This window comes from Pinus tabuliformis, chromosome 4_1, assembly GCF_031772625.1.
Source record: "Pinus tabuliformis cultivar Carrire ecotype Pingquan chromosome 4_1, CPIR1, whole genome shotgun sequence".
NCBI classification, from domain to species: domain Eukaryota; kingdom Viridiplantae; phylum Streptophyta; class Pinopsida; order Pinales; family Pinaceae; genus Pinus; species Pinus tabuliformis.
The window spans coordinates 224,657,274-224,666,108 of NC_142303.1; positions in this window are offsets into that span (position 1 = coordinate 224,657,274).

Here is an 8,835-nt window from a genome sequence, read left to right on the forward strand (position 1 = left end):
CATACAAATAGTCATGACTCTTTCTAGACAATGGAAAACCTCCTACAAAGTCCTTTGACACACTTTCCCATGGATGACTTGGAATAGGGAGTGGTGTGTAGAGCCCAAGTTTTCTATAGAGGGCTTTGAAACAGAGCACATCACACAACCCTTTACATAGCAAGTCACAATGTTTTTCATATGAGGCCAAAAACAAAATCTTTGTACATGACATAAAGTCTTTTCGACACCAAAGTGTCCAGACACAAGAGAGGTGTGGGCCTCTCGAATTACATGTACTCGTTCCCCTGTGGGAATACACAATTTACCAAGGTGATACAATAGTTTCCCCTACAAGTGATAGTTGTCCACCTGTGAACCATGGGTTAGTTTTGCATAAATCTCCTTAAAGTCATCATCGTTAGCATATTGTTCAGCATAACTCTCAAAAGACAACGAAGCATTATGCAAAATAATAGAAGCAGAAATAGGAGGAGCAGATAGCACGTCGACCACTTTATTACTAGTACCCTTCTTATACTTTATTACTACATGAAACTATTGAAGAAAACCCATCCACCTGAAATGACGAGATTGCTGCAACGTGGTTTGTGACTAAAGGTACTGCAAGGGCTGATGATCCATATGGATGATGATCTCCTTGCCGATCAGGTAGTGTTTCCACTTTTTCACACTCTGCACCAATGCATAAAGTTCCTTGTCATAAGTGGGATAGTTTATCATAGCTTGAGAAAACTTCTCAGAATGGTAACAATTTGGCTTCTTTTGCTGCATCAGTACAGCTCCCATGGCATAACTGTTGGCATCGGTTTTGATCTCGAATGGTTGTTGGAGATCAGGTAAGGCTAATACTGGCACGATGCTGATATTTTCCTTCAATGTTTCGAAGGACTTCTGTTGTCTTCCTCCCCATTGGAAGACCTGTTTCACACTTGTCAATGTGTGCAAAGGTGTTGCAATAACAGAGAAATTGGCAATAAATCTCCTCCAATACTGGACTGCACCTAAAAAGCTGCAGACCTCGGTTACACTAGTAGGCTTAAGCCAATTTACAATTGCTTCAACTTTAGAGGGATCAATTTTTAACTGACCATGACCAACAATATGACCTAGGTAACCCAAAGAGGTTTTCCCGAACTCACACTTTGACAACTTTACAAAGAGTTTTTCTTTTTTCAGTACATCAAGCACTTTCTTTACATGACACACATGTTCAACCCAACTTTTACTAAAGACAAGTATATCATCTAAATATACAAGAACAAATTCATCAATGAAAGTCCTAGAGAGATCATTCATGACCCTCATAAAAGTGGCTGGAGAATTGCAAAGTTCGAATGGCATCACCATCCATTCGAACAACCCCTGTTTGGTCTTGAAAGCGGTTTTCCACATGTCCTGCTCTGCAATTCAGACCTAGTGATAACCACTGTGCAAATCCAATTTGGTGAAATAAAAAACATTCTTTAACTGATCTAATAAGTCATCAATGCGTGGAAGAGGGTAACGATTTTTCACCGTGATCTTGTTTAGTGCGTGGTAATCCACACACATCCTCCATGTGTCGTCTTTCTTTGGGACTAAGAAAATCGGTGAACCACATGAAGAAGTGCTCGGCTTGATGACCCCTTGGTCCAGCAATTCTTGCACCTATTTCTTGATTTCCTCCATCTCAATGGTCGACATCCTGCACATGCCAATATTTGGTAAAGGAGTGTCTTGCTGCAAATGGATTTCATGTTGGATTTCCCTCTTCAGAGGTAATCCCTTTGGTTCCTGAAATAGCTCATCATAATTAGAAATTAATTTAGATCATTCTTGTTTATGTTCCTAATCACAACCCTGGAAAGCATTAACTAATTCTGCATTTTTTCCCCTTACAACCATCAACATGCAACCCTTACTAAAATTCACCAGCCTTTTCATTTTTTAGAAATTCCCACTGTAGATCAACAGATTATGCAATATACTAAAACACAATACAAGATCTACTTCTACAACACTTTGCAGAAGCTTAATCGAATCGAGCAAGATCAAGAGAACACATATAATTGAGAATGAGAAATCAATCACACATAACACAGAAGAAATATCCTGGGGAAAGCCTTAGCCTAAAACCCCAACTTTGTATTATCATACAAGTGGAAATATAGTCTAGATTACAAAAAGAATCATCTCACAAGCTATCCTGCTCTCTCTGCAATCCCTCTACTGCTCATAGACAATCAAAGGCCTCTCTCAAACCTTCTCCTCTACCCTCCAAGCCTCCTATTTCTCTGTGCAATTGTCCTTGGGGTCCAGTGCAGCCACTCGTGTGAATTGGCCTCTTCACACACTCACTAACCTCTGATCCAACTGTGCAATCCTGAAGGAGATAAATTCCTCCATGGATGAGCTTCCTTTATAGGAAAAATCAATCCAACTGATAGTACACTGTCCCTCCTCTGATCTCAACTAGGTCTCTATCTGAATTGACATGCATGAGTTATTCATGAGAGAATATTCAGTTATCTAAAGTGCAGTAATTATATGCAAGCATGCATTAACTAACTGAACTCACATTAGTTTAAACAAACTATTTAAATCAATCTAATTGGACTTGACTCAGTTAACTGAGCCAACTAATTACAACTCAAATTAGAACTCATCCTTATCTCTTTAACTGATGGATAAATTCCTCAATTAATGGAGAAACTATTGCATGTCCTCACATAGACTTCATGTTTGATTTTTCGCAACTAATTAACTCATGGTGAATTAATTAATTTATTTTCAAACAAATCTTAAGTTCAAATTCAAATTTTACTTCCTATTTTAGTCCAGGGACTGACTAAAATTGGAATACATCTTGAACTGTTAAAAATAGCAATGTTATTTTTGGCACTTCCATTTTTCATTCCTTGTTGCTCAATCTAGCACTGGTACCCAAACTGCTATTTATAGCAGTGCTATTTTTAGCACTTCTATTTTAAGCATTTCTTGTTGCTATTTTCAACACTCCCTCTCAACAAGAAAGCCTTCAACTCAAACCCGATCCTATACCTTTGGAATGTTCTGCATGCAACACTTCTACCAAGTGTGGTTTCTCCAGCAACTCTAGAAACAAAAAAAAAAACTCCCAACTGACCTCTTTGTTGGGCTAGAAACATACTCTAATGCTGAAGCTCTACCTGCTACTGACAAGTGCTCCCTCTCTGACCTCTGAGCTGTTGCAACACTCCATGCATCTCGCACCATTGCACACCTCTCTGTGCCATCCTGCACTGGTGCAACACTCCTGTGACTCTCACATTGTTATAGCCTGCTAGCTCTACACTGTCTTGGGACTCCTGCACTATAGTTCTCTCTGCTTCTCCATCTGCATATGTCTCTACCCACTCAATCAGTCTTGCTACTCCTCATCGGGGCTCCTATAGGAAAGTCGAATCAAAGAGGTTGGGTACCTCAAGGATCCTGCCCCCATTCCAACCTTCTTGGGACTGTCACTCCACATCGCCCCACCTCCTACTTGGAGGTATGGATGCATGTGATTCCTCTGCCCACTTGGCTCGAAATTTCCCCCTACTCAAGGTCTCTGCATGAGTGGATGCCTCCACTCAATCTCCTCTTAGCTTCTCCAGTTGTGGCTGTTCCACAACCTCCTGAAGCTGCTTCACCAATTGTGGCTCCTACACAATTGTCTGAGACTTCATCTGGTGCTGCATGTTGAGAGGTAATGTACTCTCCCTCTCAACCACCAAGTCTCCATCAGTTGCCTTGCTCCTCAAGGCTTTGCATGCATCTTGAACCTCAAAAGCATACAGGTTCTTGACCCGTGAACTGATCTGCTTCACCTGTCTAGTGATGATGTGTCTAAGGAAAACCTTTCCCTTACTGAAGACTACATCATAGCCTTTGTCTTCCAACATAGAAATCGACACCAAATTTCTCTTCAGTCATGCTACATACTTGACATTGGTCAAGGTAATGTGAGCTCTGTGCTCCCTCTGAAAAATAATCATGCCTACAACTGAGACACTATACTTTTCATCATTACCCATCTCTATGAGTATTTGGAGATCTTTCTCCTCCAAAGCACTAAAAAAACTCTTATCGCCGGTCATGTGGAAAGAAGCTCCACTGTCAAGAAACCAACCACTTCCCACCATGGATGAAACCATGCATGCGAACAGTGTGAAATCTAACTCGAACTGTGAGGCCAGTGCCTCACCTTATGATCCTTCCACGGATCCCTTCCGGGATTTCTTCAGTGGACAATTTGTAGCAAAATGGCCCACCTCATGACAACAAAAGCATCGCACTTTCAATTTGTCAAACTTCTTCCCACCTTCGGAAGAACTGGATTGGGAAAGATAATCCTTCTCCCTCCCCTTCTTCGCCTTACTCAGTAAGGCGTAGTTTTCTTCATCCTGCATGGATGAAGAACCATCTCTGGTGCTTCTTCTTATCTCCTCCTGCATCAGATCTGACCAAAGTCGTTCCTAATTTAATAGTTTCTCTCTTCCATTAATTGAGTCTTGGTAGCTACGCCAGCTCTTAGGAAGATCGAGGAGTGCAAGACTCACCATGTCATCATCAGCTGTCATGACCCATACACTTATAAGCTCATCCCTGCATGTGGTGAGCTTGTTCAGATACGTAGAGATCATGTTTCCCTTTTCACACTTGATCTTCTGAAGCTTGTCTTTTAGCGCCAACTTGCTTTGATCACTGCTATTCTGATATAGATCTTTCAATGTTTTCTACATTGGAAACGATGTCTCCTTCCCATGGAGACTCGAGAATATGTGGTCTCGAACTCACTCCAGAAGGATTCTCCTTGCTCTAGCCACACATTTCTTCCATTCCGCCAATTGAGTAGCATCATTCGGCTTGGGGACTTCTTGATAAATGAAGTCCTTTAGATCGTTATCCTCTAATATTTCTTCCATGCCATCCTTCTAGGCTATATAATTCGAGCTACCATCAAGGGCATACTCGAGTCTTAAACCACTGAACGCCATAGGTGAAATAGAGATGTGATAAGAACTCGATTTCTATATTCAGGAATCACAAACTTCGAACTTCTCCCTTCTTGTATATTGTTCTTCCTTGATCACCTTTGCTCTTATACCATGTAGAAATTCCCATTGTAGATCAACAGATTATGCAATATACTAAAACACAATACAAGATCTACTTCTACAACACTTTACAGAAGCTTAATCGAATTGAGCAAGATCAAGAGAACACATATAACTAATAATGAGAAATCAATCACACATAACACAGAATAAATATCCTGGGGAAAGCCTCAGCCTAAAACCCCAACTGCGTATTATCATACAAGTGGAAATATAGTCTGGATTACAAAAAGAATCAGTTCACAGGCTATCTTGCTCTCTCTGCAATCCCTCTGCTGCTCATAGACAGTCAAAGGCCCCTCTCAAGCATTCTCCTCTGCCCTCCAAGCCTCTTATTTCTTTGCGCAATTTTCCTTGGGGTCCAGTGTAGCCACTTGTGTGAATTGGCCTCTTCACACACTCACTAACCTCTGATCTAACTGTGCAATCCTGAATATGGATGAGCTTCCTTTATAGGAAAAATCCATCCAACTAATAGTACACTGTCTCTCCTCTGATCTCAACTGGGTCTCTGTCTGAACTGACAGGCATGAGTTATTCATGAGAGAATATCTAGTTATCTGAAGTGCAGCAGTTATATGCGAGCATGCATTAACTAACTGAACTCACATTAATTTAAACAAACTATTTAAATCAATCTAACTGGACTTGACTCAATTAACTGAGCCAACTAATTACAACTCAAATTAAAACTCATCTTTATCTCTTTAACTGGTGGATAAATTCCTCAATTAATGGAGAAACTGTTGCATGTCCCCACATAGACTGCATGTTTGATTTTTCACAACTAATTAACTCATGGTGAATTAATTAATTTATTTTCAAACAACTATTAAGTTCAAATTCGAATTTTACTTCCTATTTTAGTCCAGGGACTGACTAAAATTGGAATCCATCCCGAACTACTAAAAATAGCAATGCTATTTTTAACACTTCCATTTTTTATTCCCTGTTGCTCAATCCAGCACTGGTACCCAAATTGCTATTTATAGCAGTGCTATTTTTAGCATTTTGTGTTGCCATTTTCAACACGTTTGTCTTGTGCTTACAAGGCTGGCATTGATTTTAGTTTGATGAGCCCTTATTATATATTCTACCCCATCTTTTGTGATTTGGTATTTGTTTTCATGACGGAAAAAGACTACCTTTCAAATACAGTTATGGGCTCCCTAACACCATGCCACAGATATCCAATGGGATCACATCCATTTCTACTTCATCCACTAACTTAGAAGCGATTACAAATTTGAATTTATGCTACTTGGTTACATTTAGTTTCTCTTTATCATGTATCCATCCAAGCGGGTAAGGTTTCGGATGTGGTTTTGTTTCTAAGCCGAGTTTATTTACCAAGGATTCTGCAATTAAGTTTGCTTGGGATCCAGTATCAAACAGATTTTCAACTTTTGTATGATTTACAACAACTATGATATGAAACAATTCAATTCTCTTTGATCATTAGGAAGGGACTCATTCATAGAACTAGTGCCTTCATGTGATTCAGAATTAACATGAGGTGTAAGAGTACCTTTTTTTCTCGTGGCTGTGATTAATGCTTCATCTCCAGAATCCGATCCAAGGTCTTGCTATTCCTTTGCCACTGTCTTCTGCTTCCCTTTTCCTCCATACTTCTTTGGACACTTTTCTGGTGCTGTTTCCAACAGTGATCGTCATCATGGCCTTCCTTTTTACAATGATTGCAATACGATCATTCTCCTTCTTTGGCTGTTGTTGTCTTCTTCTCCTTTCCTTTCCATTTTGCTTTGGATTTGCCATTGGGAGGTTTCAACGGTGGTTTTCTAGAATGGTCATCTCTTTCTTTTTTTCCCCTGTTTTCAATATGAATTGCCTTTACGCTGGCTGAGTCAATAGTGGTTGGTTCAAACAACAACAATGTATTCCTAATGTAGCTATGCAATGAGCCAATATACTTAGTTACAACTTCAGGTGTATCAAGTGCAATACCTAGATTAAGTGCTTGCTTTCTAAACTCCTCTATAAAACTCTGAACATCCTAACCTTTGCCTTATCTTAAATACTGCCAATTCATTAATGATTTTTGCTTGTAACCCAAGGGATAAAAATGTTCCTTTAACACAGAAATAAAAAGCAAGCCATGAGGAAAAGAGGTTACCCACATTCTTACTGCTTTGCAATTTGCTCTCCCACCAAATGAGAGCGGTGTTGCTCAGCCGTAGAGAGGCAAATTGAATCTTTGCCTCATCCTCCACAATCTATTGAATCCTGCAGTAGACCTCAATCTGCCTAATCCAATTATTAAGCTTCTCTGTGTTACTTTCACGATTAAACATGGGGAGATAAAATTTAACGTCTAATTTAAAGAAAGGTTTCTTAGATGCATCCCTTGAATTTCTACAATTATGGTGGTGAGAGGAAGAAGAACTTTCACTCGTGGAAGGAGAAGGAGGGGGGTCTTCTCCACCATGCCCATGCAGTGAACCTTATTCTTCTATGTTTCTCTCTTCTGCTTTCTCCATCCTTAAAACTAGCTTACTGACATTCTCTACCATTGAATAGAAGGTCTTTCTGAAATTACGCTCCTCTTCAAGATGAGCCTTGTTTTCCATGTTTCTCCTTCGATGTGCACACCCCACTTCGGGATCGAAAGGTTCTAGTTCCCCTTCACCTATTTGGAGTCTATTTCTTATTAGCATACAAACATGCAATTCACATCTAAAAATCCCTGCTTTGATACCACTTGATCTAGGGATCTTTCGCTTATAGATGTATGAAACGAATCACATGTGAAAATTGCAGCTTAACACAGAATTTTAATGTGCACACAAGAAAGAAGAAGAAACACATAAAAGCATGACAAGAAGACACCAAGACTTGATAACGGAGTTTGTCCAACTTGGACTACGTCTTCGGGCCCTACTCGATCAATGGGGAGGCCTTCATTCATTAAATGGCATGAAAAGAAGAGAATACAATCATCAGTACATAAAAAAGAGGCTTATACCTCCATTCTGGAAGATGGCTGAGAAATGGAGCACTCAGATGGAGAGATGGGTAGCACCACTATGTCTGTGGCATTGAGAGGGGCTGAAAACATATAAGATTTGTCCAATTCAGACAAAATGCACTATCAGCCCTCCAGTGCTGCTCCTGCCTTGAACTACGTGCCAAAATCCTCTTTCCCATACTTTTTCTAATCATCGGGCTTTTGTATTTCTCTTTTAGGACAAAGGCTGCTTAAAAATCAGAGGTCTGTTCTGTTGGAATAGAAACTGTTCAAGTGGAAGGGTTGGTGGGCACAAAAAAACCCCGAAGATAGCTTCTTATCATTTAAAATGATAATACAAAAAACATTGAAAAACCCGACCACAAAGCCTTTTACCCAGACTTCAAATATATCAAATCGGGCTCATAAATTTATCGGCTCTGTGTTATATTGCAAATTGATATTGCTGAGGTCAATGGTCATGTATATCGGGGGATCGCCTATCACCAATCTACCAATACGCCGATCGTTGATTTGCCGATTCACCGATCGCCGATGTGCTAACTCGTCAATCGTCAATGTGCTGATTCGCCGATTGCCGATGTGCTGATATGTCAATCGCCAATCACTGATATTGCTGATTAAATCTAGACCATTGATCTTTTTCTGATATGACGACTGAGATTTCACATCACCATCGGCATATCGCATCTCTATGGCCCAGGGGTATTGCCTTTGGCATTCGCT